Source organism: Lissotriton helveticus, chromosome 1_2, assembly GCF_964261635.1.
Source record: "Lissotriton helveticus chromosome 1_2, aLisHel1.1, whole genome shotgun sequence".
NCBI lineage: Eukaryota > Metazoa > Chordata > Amphibia > Caudata > Salamandridae > Lissotriton > Lissotriton helveticus.
In genome coordinates this window covers 335,432,009-335,445,226 of record NC_136058.1, presented here as the reverse complement: position 1 = coordinate 335,445,226, position 13,218 = coordinate 335,432,009, and the positions used below count along the sequence as shown (strand labels likewise).

Sequence of the window (13,218 nt, the reverse complement as noted above, 5' to 3'; positions counted from 1 at the left end):
TCCATCACCCACACTTTTTGTCCAGGCTCCAGTTCCACTGGGTGAGCATTGTGGTCATACCACTCCTTCATAACTGCTTGGCTGGCTTCCAAGTTGTCAGAAGCTTGCTTCCACAACTTGGCCATTTGGCTCCGGAAGGCCAGCATGTAGCTCACCACGTCCTGGGGAAGCTTCCTGGGAGTCTTTTCCCATCCATCCTTCACCAGGCTGAGAGGACCCCGTACAGGGTGCCCGTTCAAAAGTTCGAAGGGGCTGAAGCCCACTCCCTTCTGTGGCACTTCCCTGTAGGAAAACAAGAGACAGGGTAGGAGGACGTCCCATTTCCTCCGCAGGCTCTCAGGCAGACTTCTTATCATGCCTTTCAAGGTTTTATTAAACCTTTCCACAAGACCATTGGTTTGTGGGTGGTAAGGGGTGGTAAACCGATAGGTAACACCAAACTCCTTCCACATAGCCCGCATATATGCTGAAAGGAAGTTAGTCCCCCTGTCGGACACAACCTCCTTGGGGAAACCCACTCGGGTGAAGATCCCCATCAGGGCCCTTGCCACTGCGGGTGCAGTGATGGTCCTCAGAGGTATTGCCTCTGGGTACCGTGTGGCATGATCCACTAAAACCAGGATGAACCGGTGACCAGCTGAAGTTGGTGGATCCAATGGCCCTACAATGTCGATGCCCACCCTCTCAAAGGGGGTGCTAACGACAGGTAGTGGTTCCAGGGGAGCTTTTAGCTTCACCCCTGTTTTCCCACTGGCTTGGCAAGACACACACGTCCGACAATATGTATCGGACGCCACTCTCATCCGAGGCCAGTAAAAGTGGGGGACAAGCCGGGCAAAGGTCTTGTCCTTTCCTAGGTGTCCTGCCAATGGTATCTCATGAGCCAGTTCCAAAAGAAAGGCTCTAAAGCATTGAGGGACCACCAAGGCCCTGGATGAACCATGTCCAGGTGCCTTGGGCTCACTGTAGAGGAGTCCATCCTCCCAGTAAATCTGGTAGCTCCCTACAATGTTCCCTGCTGCCTGGGCTTTGGCCTGTTGCCGCAGCCCCTCAAGAGTAGGACACTCCTTCTGAGCTTTGCAGAACTCTTCCCGGGAAGGACCTCCCTCCACATGCCATTCAGTAGGGATGGGTAGGTTCTCCAAGGAAGCAACATTCTCCCCTGTGGACTCCAGATCCACCTCTGCAGGTGGCCTGTCTGTCTCACGAGGTGGAGATGCCGAGGCAGGGTCCTCCGGCCTCCTGTCCTTCTCTTCTCTGGCAGCCGGCTGGGCCATTGTTCCAGGCTCCAGCGTAAGTGAACTCCCCCTTCGGGTAGTCGCGGACCTTGTGCTGACACAGGCCCAGTCAGGGGGTCCCAACATCTCAGAATGAGTCTGGTACTCCACCCTCCTCCAAGCATTGTGCTCCATATGATTTCCTAACAGGCAGTCAACAGGCACAGCAGGGCTTACGGCAACTCGAAGTGGGCCTGCAACCCCTCCCCACTCAAAGGGAACCTCGGCCACAGGATAGTGGCCCAATCTGCCGTCAGCCATCACGGCGGGATGGAGTACATCTGGGATGACCTGCTCTGGAGACACCAGTTGACTCCTTACCATAGTCATACTGGCTCCTGTGTCTCTCAGAGCCTCCCCTCTACGGCCGTTGATGGTGACCCACTGCTCATACTTGGTAGTATTAGAGGGCAGTTGGGTCTTTGGCACCATCTCCTTATCACCCAGGGACACTAAAGTGACACCCGCCCGCTCCCCTCCGTTACCCAAAGGCATCTCCTCCCCGAGCACTACACTAGTTATTCCCGGGGCTTTTCCTCCAGTGGGAGGGGGTGGTCTTTTTGGGCATCTCACATCTCCTTTATAGTGTCCCACACCACTACACTCGAAACAATGAACAACCCTTGACTGCTGGCTTTGGCCAGGATTAGGGTTGCGAGGGGGGTTACTCTTAGGGAGGAATCCTCTGCCCCTTCCTTGTGAAGTATTTTGTGGACCTTTTGAGAACTCCCTCTTATTATCCCCGCCCTCTTTCTTCTGGGGGGCGCCCTGTCCAGACTTCTGGGAATCCCCTCCAGTCCCCTTAGATGACACCCGGGTACTAGCCCAGATGTCCGCCTCCTCAGCAAGCTTCCTGGGGCTGGTCAGCTTGCTGTCCACCAGATGCTGGCGCAGCTCGGGAAAACATTTCTCGAGTAGGTGTTCCTTGAGTATGAGGTCATATAAACCTTCATAGTCCCCTACCTCGCTGCCTTTCACCCAACCCTCCAAGGCCTTCCTGGCGTAATCCAAAAAGTCCACCCAATTCTGCGTGCCTAGTTTGTGGCTACCCCGGAACTTCTGCCTATACTTCTCAGGGGTTAGCCCAAACTTCCTTATCAGCGCCACCTTCATAGCAGGGTAGTGGGTTTGCTCACGCTGCTCCAGGGCCAACAAGGTATCCCTGCCAGCAGGCGGCATGTATTTATACAACCCACCCCCCCAGTGGGCTTCCAAGATCCCATGGGCCCTCAATGAGACCTCATAGGCGGCTAGCCATTTTGCAATATCATCACTTGGTACGTAGCTAGCCATGACATCTTTGGGTAAATAGGGTCTGGGTTCTCTGGTGTTCACCTTGGTTTCGCTGCCACCATTTGGAGTGATGTTAGGGGCCTGGAATTCGAGCTCTCGTAGCTTGGACTCATGTTCCAACCTCCTCCCCTCCCTCCTTTCTTCCATCTCCATTTTTGCTATTTCCCACCTTAACAGTCTTTCCTCTCTCCTGTCAGCTAACTCGGTTTCTGACAACCCTCTCGATGACACACTGCTGCCCTCCCTTGAGGTTGCCTTGGGGCTGATTGACATCTCACCCACCCCCGGGGGACATTCCGCAGTCCTATCAATGACAGTACCTCTGTCCGATTCCTCCTCCTCTACCGTTCCCTCCGTGTGCGCTTCCACCCAGGCTCGCAGACTAGTACGGAGCTCTTCTCTTTTGGCCCCTCGCCTAACCAACACTCCCCTTTCCTGACAGAAATCCTTGAGCTGTGCCACAGTATAGGTCTCCAGCTCTGACATTTCGAATTCCATCTTGTCAGTGAAAAGTGTGGACAACCACCCCGAAGTAAGTTAGTCAAGTCAAGTCAAGTCAGAGAATTTATATAGCGCACTACATACCCAGGGGGTCTCAAGGCGCTTAGAAAGAGGGGGAGTTTACTTGTCAAATATCCATGTTTTAAGTTGCTTTCTGAATGCTAGGTGGTTCTGGGTAAGGCGAAGGTAAGCGGGGAGTGAGTTCCATGTTTTAGCAGCCAGGTATGAGAAGGATCTGCCTCCCATGGTGGTCTTGTTGATGCGAGGTACAGTGGCGAGGGCTTGGCTGGAAGAACGTAGTTGGCGGGAGGGGGTGTAGAAGGACAGTCGTGAGTTGAGGCATTCTGGTCCGATGTCGTAGAGTGATTTGTGTGCGTGGGTTAGCAGTCGGAAAGTGATCCTCTTATTGACGGGTAGCCAGTGGAGGTCTTTAAGGTGACCAGAGATGTGTTCGTTGCGTGGGATGTCTAATATGATCCTGGCTGAGGCGTTTTGGATTAGTTGGAGTTTCTTCTGGAGTTTAGCGGTAGTGCCTGCGTAGAGGGTGTTTCCGTAGTCCAGTCGGCTCGTGACCAGAGCATGGGTGACTGTTTTCCTTGTTTCGGTGGGGATTAAGCGAAATGTTTTTCTGAGCATGCGAAGAATGTTGAAGCAGGAAGAGGATACGGCGCTGACTTGTCTGTTCATTGAGAGTGAAGAATCCAGGATGACGCCTAGGTTCCGTGCGTGGTCTGTCGGGATGGGTGCTTTTCCGAGGGCTTCCGGCCACCAGGAGTCGTCCCATGCAGAGGGGGATGTACCTAAGATGAGGACTTCTGTTTTGTCTGAGTTCAGTTTCAGACGGCTTTGTTTCATCCATTCGGCAACTTCTTTCATTCCTTCGTGTAGGTTAGTTTTGGCGGTGCTGGGGTCATTGGTGAGAGAAAGGATTAGTTGAGTGTCATCCGCGTAAGAGATGATGTTGAGGTTGTGTTGGCGGGCGATGGCCGCGAGGGGGCTCATGTATACGTTGAAGAGGGTGGGGCTGAGAGAGGATCCTTGTGGTACGCCACAGATGACTTCAGTGGCCTCGGACTTGAATGGTGGGAGGCGGACTCTCTGGGTTCTTCCGGTGAGGAACGAGGTGATCCATTCAAGTGCTTTTCCCTGGATTCCGATGTTATTGAGGCGTTGTAAAAGGGTGCTGTGGCAGACTGTATCGAATGCTGCAGAGAGGTCGAGGAGGATGAGGGCGACTGTGTCTCCATTGTCCAGTAGAGTTCGAATGTCGTCTGTTGCTGCGATGAGGGCGGTCTCAGTGCTGTGTTTTGCTCGGAAGCCAGATTGTGAGGAGTCGAGGGATTTGTTGGCTTCGAGGAAGGCGGCGAGCTGGTTGTTGACAGCTTTCTCGATGACTTTGGCCGGGAATGGAAGGAGCGAGATGGGGCGGTAATTTTTGAGTTCGGTGGGGTCCGCTGTGGGTTTTTTCAGAAGGGCGGTGAGTTCAGCGTGTTTCCAGTCTTCCGGGAAGGTGGCGGAGTTGAAGGAGCAGTTGATGACTTCTCGGAGGTGCGGTGCTATGACGGAGTCTGCTTTGTTGAAGATGTGGTGAGGACATGGGTCTGTGGGGGATCCTGAGTGGATGGAATTCATCAGGCGGATTGTGTCCTCAGTGGAGATTGGGTTCCAGTCGTTAAGGGTGTTCACGGGGGGAGAATGTTCAGCAAATGGTAGGGTGGGTTGGTTTCCGGGTTGGTTGTCGAAACTGTTGTGGATGTCTGCAATCTTGTTGTGGAAGAATGAGGCTAGGGAGTCGCAGAGGGCTTGAGAGGGGGTGATGTCGTTGGAGTTGGCCGAGGGATTGGAAAATTCCTTGACGATGTTGAAAAGTTCCTTGCTGTTGTGGGCGTTGTTGTCAAGTCGATCCTTGAATGTTGTTTTCTTGGCCTTTCGGATTAGTTGGTGGTGAGTGCGGGTGGCGTGTTTGAAGGCGTCCTTGGTGCTAGTGGTTGGGTCTTTTTTCCAGGCCTTTTCAAGGGAGCGGCAGAGTTTCTTGGACTTCTTAAGATCATCGTTGAACCATGAGGCCTTTTTGCTGCCAGGTTTGCTTTGACGTTTCTTCAGTGGTGCTAAGGTGTCGGCGGTGTTGGATAACCATAGGGTGAGGTTGGCGGCGGCTTCGTTTGCGTTAGAAGAGTGGGCTGGGGTGTTTAGAAGGAGCGATGCGGAGATCTGGTCCGTGGTGATTTTGTTCCAGTTTCTTTGCAGAGTTGGTTGGAGGTGGTTGGTGGGTTTTGGTTTGTTGTAGGTGAAGTGAACGCATCTGTGGTCGGTCCAGAGGAGATCCGTAGTGTGGCTGAAGGAGACATGATTGCTGGAGGTGAAGATGGGGTCGAGTGTGTGACCTGCGATGTGGGTGGGGGAAGTGACCAGTTGTTTAAGTCCGAGGTTGGCGAGATTGTCCAAGAGGGTGGTGGTGTTGCGGTCGTTGATCTTTTCAAGGTGAAAGTTGAGGTCTCCTAGAAGGATGTAGTCTTTGGAGGGGAGCGCGTGAGGAGTGATGAAGTCCGTGATGTCTTCACTGAATTTTGCGCGGGGTCCTGGTGGTCTGTAGAGGAGGGTGCCTCTGAGTGTGGTCTTGGGGTCGATGTGGATCTGGAAGTGAAGGTGTTCGGAGTTAGCGAGGTTGGCGTCAGAGCTGGTTGAGATGCGGATTGATTTCTTATGGACGATAGCGATTCCTCCTCCTGTGTGGCCGGTACGGTCCTTGCGTGTGATCTTATAGTCTTCAGGGATGGCAATGGTGATGTCTGGGGCGGAGGAAGCGTTCATCCAAGTTTCAGTTAGGAAGGCGACGTCTGGAGAGATGGTGTCTAGTAGATTCCATATGTCAATGGCGTGTCTGTGGACCGATCGAGTGTTGAGAAGGATGCACTGTAGGTGGTTGGGGTCAGGAATCTGTGTTGTGGTCGTAGCGGAGATGTTGTCGGTGCCGATGAATTTGCAGGAGTAGCAGGAGAAAGGTCCATGGGTGTGTCCAGGAGCGGCTTGGACGCAGTTGGGGGCGCGACCGGGGTTAAGGGCTAGGAGGGTGGCGGCATCGTAGGTAGTGCGGGAGGGCTGGGCAGCGCGAGGGGCAGGGGGTCTGGAGCTGGGCGCGGTCCAGGCGCGGACGGGCGTAGACGGGCTTACCTTTGGCGCACCTTCGGCGCGGATTGGGCGCGGTCGCTGCGCGTGAACGCTGCGCGCATGGGCTACTGTCATATATGGATGGTGGGAAGGGGGAGGGGCGAGGGCGGCACAGCTGGGAGGCGTGGCGGGCTCAAGGGAACAACAACAACAACAGAATCAAAATGGAGGGGAGGGCAGAGCAGGGCGCCGGGGGATAATACACGAGGTCAATTACACAATGCGCCTGTAAATATTGGAGCGAGCAAGCAGGCATCCGGTAAAGCAGTGACCAGGCGGTGAAAAGCGCTAATGAGTCCTGGCGCTGTTTAAATTAATAAATACACGCTGAAACGCTATGGAATCCTTGCGCTATGTAAATAGATAAGAAAAACAACACTGAAATGCTATGAAGTTCTGGCGCTCTTTAAATAAATAAATATATGAGCAACACTTCGTCAAAAGCAGGTTTGCAGTACGATACCGCCTTTAGCAGCAAGCAGGCAGGGGAGCGACCACTCGAGGCAGGAGCGAGGAGTGGATCAAGTTACAAGGATAGGAAACTCTGAGGGTCACCTCCACCCACCACCAGGAGTAAATTTAGAAAAAACTAAATTCAGATTAGGAGGGCCGCAGGGAGAAAACTCCAGGTGTAGTCCCGTGGTAAGCACTGCGTTACTACTAAGTGAGTGTAAGCACAAATCCGCAATCCCACCGCTGAAACACCAATTATGTTAGACCTAGGGTATCCTAGACTACATAGGGTAGCCTGGCACAGTAGGGGAAACAGCTAAACTCCAAGGCGTTGGTTAAGTGCTTACAGGACCCACTCACAGTAACTCAATGACTGACCACTAAAAATAAAAGACGCTACACCAGTTTAGAAAAATACCAGTACCTTTTATAAAAATTCTCTTTTGTTCTTTTCTTAGGCAAAAGCAGTACACTTTTAGTTCAGTACAGATTTCATATATATCACATCAACTTCAATACTTTTCTCAATTCAGTGCAGATCAATCAAAGGTACATCACATTTGAGGTAAATTACTATCAGTTTCACAGAATGCTTCTTCACTTAGTTGTTACAGAAGGGAAAACTCGCTTTACACAATCTTGGCATGTACATTACCCATCTGCACTCAGGGCCCAGGTCAAGCTTGTCAGACTTCTACCCCCAGCAGCGTTGTTCACAAAGACCACAGCCAACTATATAGTTAAAGAGGAGACAAGGTACATTAATTAGGCTTCCTTGGGACTATTCTACGGCTACTCCTCTCCTGTAATAGAACTGACTCCGAGTGATTAACTGCCTGGGAAGTTGTTGTGACTGAGCTCTGTTCGTTACCGGCACCCTATGGCCCAACTTGCACCACTCCTACGCAAGGCACAAGAACCTCATGCTTCGTTTCCCTTTGTCACTGCTCCCCCTGTTATTAGCTTGATTTTAACGGATACTAATATACTGAGAGGGTTGATGGCCAAGTTCCTCACGTTTCTATTCCTGACGGTTCATTAGTTTTTCAGTAGTTTTTCCCAACACTGCCGCTTCAATGCTCTGTGTCAGCCGGCTCTGCCGCCTCCCGCTTCCCCTCGTTTCTCCCCCGCTTACTTTATCTGAAGGCAATCCGGCTTGAGATGTCCTCGCGCTCGGTTGTTCTCTCCTAGCGCTGACGGCGGGGCCTCTGAGGAAGTCGGCGACGGGGCGGGGAAAACGGAAAGGGCTTACTCTAGCCGGGGACGCTCCTCTGGCGGTTCCGTGGCGGCGCTTCTGCCTCCTTCCGCGTTACCTCAGGCCGAAGCTCCGCCTCGGGCGCACCTCCTCTGACGCGCCGGGTCCTTCCTCCTGGCTCCGGACTCCGCCTCACCTCCAACGACGACTCCTCCCGTCAACACACGGGACAGCTGGGCATTTCACTCGCGTGTGGGTCAGGCTTGATGACGGCGCTACACACAGGTAGGAGCCTCAACCGATCTCACCGCCTTTCTCCACAGTGTGAGAGCTGGTCTCGAGTGGGGTGAATGTGGCTGTCCTCACTCCTCAGCCAGACAATACAGCTCTGGATCGACGTCCACCTGCTCCGCCCACAGCCTTCAGGGCAGGTGTTCAGGTCACCCACAAGGGTCGCTTTACAGCAGTTTGCGAGGGTCTTTTCAACACATGACCCGGTGATTTGAAATCTGGTCACAATGTCTCTGGTCACAATTAATGGATGACGTGACAGTGGGGTTTGGTCAGCCTGAAAGGGGGCACTTCCCAATAACGCGACAGCCGGCCCACAGGTCGATCTGGTCACCACTGGTGCGCAATCCTCCTCCACAAGTCGCCTCTCTCCTCACTGGTCACTCCTGAGACTGCACAAAATGGCTGCTGGTCACTGGCCTTTTATAGAGTGGCCTGAGACCTCTGGAAGCCACTAGATGTTTCTGGAACCTTCCTCATGTTAGTCTATGGGTCAGTCCTCCTGGAATGTCCGTTATGGCAGTTGGTGGACACCATTTTAGGTTCATGAGTGTCCCTAGATTTTCCAGGAGCTAGACTAGGCCTCACAGAGTATGAAGGGAAAATGGCGTCATAGTCAAGGAACACCTAGCCCCCTGACAGCACTGAAAAATCCTGGTGGACATAAAAAATAAAAATAGAAACACTGGGAGGCTAAGGGGGACAAAAATAAATCATGATGGTTAGAACACCCCCAGATGCAGACAGGTCTAACACCTTTGATATATATATATATTTTTTTGACAATATTTTATTACTCGTCTTTGATTCTGTCAAGTTGTAAAAGTGTTTCCGCCCGGTTTCGAACCGGGGACCTTTCGCGTGTGAGGCGAACGTGATAACCACTACACTACGGAAACCCACATGGAAAACTGCCCCTCACTTCTGTGATAATCCTCATGCACCAGCCGGTGCACATGGATCGAAAGTTGTTTCAAAGTGCCTCGATGACTCTGAAGATTCAATCTATTGCAAAACTTTTTAGAGTTGTTTTCATTAAATTGTTATTAAATACAGAAACACGTTTTTGAGCTTTTATTTAGTCAGTCCGGTTTGAAGAACTTGACACCCCGAAAGTTGAGACTTTCTGCCAAGTTTAACGAGCGGGGGTTGGGGGAATGTGTGAGTAACAGCCAGCCCGCCCCACACCGCCCCACCCCACCCCACCCCACACCCCTTCCACACCCCTTCCACACCGCCCCACACACCCCACACCCCACACTCCACACCTCTGCAGCTCTGAAGGCTGCATCACCCGAGCTGCGAGCCCCCCCTCTGAGTCCAGCATCTGCCGCCGCTGCTGAGGGAAAGCAATCTTTCATTGATGAATCGATCCGACCCTTTTCCAGTGTCCCTGCAAAAAATCCATGTTTGCCTAAGAATGAAGCAAATGACATATACGCGCAATATGGAGAATGTCGGGAGGAGATAATAATGCCTGAGCTGTGTCCAATGAGGACCGGAAGGGGTCGGGTGGAGGCTTTTTATATCCAGGCGCGTGGGTCATTTACAGAAACATATCCGGCTCTCATCCTGTGTCTGGACAGGAAGGCCTGTGACTGCAGGCAAAGGCGCAACCAGAGTCAAATTTCGGGGGGGGGGGGGGGGGCTAAGAACAAATTTCAGAGGGGGGCTGAATCTTTAGGCAATTGGCAGAGTCGAGCTGCAGGGGCTCTTAGAGGGGTGAAACAACAACAAAGCCATATTAACAAACACAAGGTCTTTTAAAGACCTGTGAAGTGCTCGGAGTCGGGTGCGGCTGTGAGTGAGCCCGGGAAAAGTCTCGTCCTGGGCTGACACACACGGCGGGGGGGGGGGAGGGGAGGAGGGGGATGGGGGGTGGACTGAAGCCCTTTGAGGCCAATGGGTGTTGTGCGCCTGGTGCCCGCTGCCAACGGTGAATTGCTGTTGGATCTGTTCAAGTTAGACTCCAAGGATGGAGAGGGGCCTGAGTCCAAAGTGGCCAGAGCACCATTAACTGATGACAAATCCAAAGGCACGCTGGTAGCCTGAAAATAGTTCCTAATCGACCCTTTTGTAGAGCGGGTCACCCGACCCACTGTAACAATACAGGGCGCATGCTAAGCCTCCCCTTCCCTTCCCTTTCATAGAATGCCTCCAATTCTGATGCTGTTGTTTCCATACTAGGCTGCATGTGGGGGGCGGGCACGCTACCCCCACCCCCATCTAAAGGGGGAGAGAGGTACTTTTTGTATGAATTTATGTTAATAGTTTGGCTAACACACTACCTAGATAATATTTATTTATAGAACTATGGGTCATATTAGCAAGAACCTCGTTAAAATTATCGCAGTTTTAGCAGCATGAAACTGCCGCTAATACGGCGACAATGGGCTTGCTAATATGCAGTCTAGAATTCCAATAGAAGCCCAGGTTAGCTGTACAGCCCACAATTTGTGCCATACAATGATGTGCAGAAGTTCTAAGACTCGTAATACATAATAGCTTGAATCATGTCATTCTTTTTGTTTCGTATTTATTTCTGTTTATAGGATCATGGAGTATTTGAATACGGGGTTTTATAATTATTTGAAGTATTTAATTATGGTATCGCTATTTTGTTTTGTTTTATCACTTAAGAAAGAGGCATGTGAATTTTATTTTTGAAACACCAAATTAAACATATCCTTTTTTTTTCAAATACAATTTACTCAAGTAGACATTTCTTTTAAAAATATTCTTCTTCGGATAATTATTGAAATCAATTAGTGCCCCCCCCTCCAAAGTTAAACTCTTTGTTACACCGGCCGGATCCCCGGCTGCCACCGAGCCACCCCAGGACGCACCCACGGACCCTTCACCTGGCAATCCTGCAAGTTCTCCTGCACCCGGACCTTCACCGCACCCGCCAAGCCGAGCACCAGCAGCAACCACCTGAAGTGCATCCTGCTCAACACCCGCTCCGTCCACAGACACACCGTCGAACTCTGGAACCTCCTCGACTCCACATCTCCAGACGTCGCCTTCCTCACGGAAACATGGATGAACGCCTCCTCAGCGCCCGACATCGCCATCGCCATCCCGGACGGATACAAGATCACCCGGAGGGACCGCGTCAACCAGACCGGAGGAGGCATCGCCATCGTCCACAAGAACACCATCCACATCACGACCAACGGCGACGACACCCTCACAACCGCCGAACACCTGCACTTCCAGATACACACCGACCCCAAGACCACCCTCAGAGGCACCCTCATCTACAGACCCCCAGGACCACGCACACAATTCAGCGAAGACATCGCCGACTTCATCAGCCCGCACGCCCTCCCCTCCGCTGACTACATCCTCCTAGGGGACCTCAACTTCCACCTAGAGAACAACAACGACCGCAACACCACCCTGCTGGACAACCTCGCCAACCTCGGACTCAAGCAACTGGTGACCACCCCCACCCACTACGCCGGCCACACACTTGACCCCGTCTTCTCCTCCAGCAAGGACATCTCCTTCAGCCACACCACCGGACTCCACTGGACAGACCACAGCTGCGTCCACTTCAGCTTCAGTAGGACCACCACTCACCCCCACCCGCAACAGGTTCCCCGCAGAAGCTGGAACAAGATCACCACCGACCAACTCATCACATCCCTGAACCAGAACCCTCCCGCCAGCTCACCGAACCCCAACCAAGCCGCCAACAACCTCACAAGGTGGATCACCAACTGCACAGACGACCTCACTCCTCTGAAGACCACCCCCCCCGCCAGACCCGGCAGCAAGAAAGCATCCTGGTTCACCGATGAACTCAAGAGCTCCAAGAAGAACTGCCGGGCCCTCTAGAAAGCCTGGTGCAGAGACCCGACTACAGACAACATGACCACCCTCAAGAACGCCACCCGAAAACACCACCAGCTGATCCACACCACCAAGAAAACCGCATTCAAGGAACGACTGGACAACAACGCCCACAACAGCAAGGAACTCTTCAACATCGTCAAAGAGCTCTCGAACCCCAGCGCCGGAAACAACGACATCACTCCTTCGCAAGACCTCTGCAACTCGCTCGCCTCGTTCTTTCACAGCAAGATCGCAGACATATACAACAGTTTCAGCACTCAGCCGATGCACCCTACGACCGAACCAACGCCCCCCACCAGCACCCTGCCGCCTGGACCCCGGTCAACACCGAAGACACCATCCGCACGATGAACTCCATCCACTCCGGATCACCAACCGACCCCTGCCCTCACCACGTCTTCAACAAGGCCGACTCCGTCATCGCATCCCACCTCCGGGACATCATCAACGCCTCCTTCGACACCGCCACCTTCCCAGAGAGCTGGAAACACGCCGAACTCAGCGCCCTACTGAAGAAACCATCAGCGGACCCTACCGACCTCAAGAACTACCGACCCATCTCGCTCCTTCCTTTTCCTGCCAAAGTCATCGAGAAGACCGTCAGCTGGCCGCCTTCCTCGAGACAAACGGATCCCTCGACCACTCGCAGTCCGGCTTCCGGGCCAACCACAGCACCGATTCCGCCCTCATCGCAGCCACCGATGACATCCGAGCCCTGCTCGACAACGGGGAAACAGCGGCACTCATCCTCCTGGTCCTCTCCGCAGCGTTCGACACGGTCTGCCACCGCACCCTAGTGCGGCGCCTGAACAACATCGGAATCCAGGATAAGGCAATGGAGTGGATCGTCTCCTTCCTCGCCGGAAGAACCCAGAGAGTCCGCCTCCCCCCGTTCAGATCCGAGGCCACCGAAGTCATCTGTGGCATACCACAAGGATCTTCCCTCAGCCCCACGCTGTTCAACATCTACATGAGCCCCCTCGCGGCCATCGCTCGCCAACACAACCTCAACATCATCTCCTACGCCGACGACACCCAGCTGATCCTCTCCATCACCAACGACCCCGCAACCGCCAGAACCAACCTACACGAAGGGATGAAAGTCGTAGCCAAGTGGATGACGGACAGCCGCCTGAAACTGAACTCAGATAAGACGGAAGTCCTCATCCTGGGATCATC

At 53.0% G+C, this 13,218-nt stretch overlaps 1 non-coding gene across 1 annotated transcript; it reads right to left on the bottom strand.

The window, feature by feature from the left end:
- Nucleotides 1-9,004: 9,004 nt before the first annotated feature.
- Nucleotides 9,005-9,077, bottom strand: TRNAV-CAC (transfer RNA valine (anticodon CAC)). Its single transcript has one exon. It is a non-coding gene; the product is annotated as a tRNA-Val (tRNA).
- Nucleotides 9,078-13,218: the final 4,141 nt, after the last annotated feature.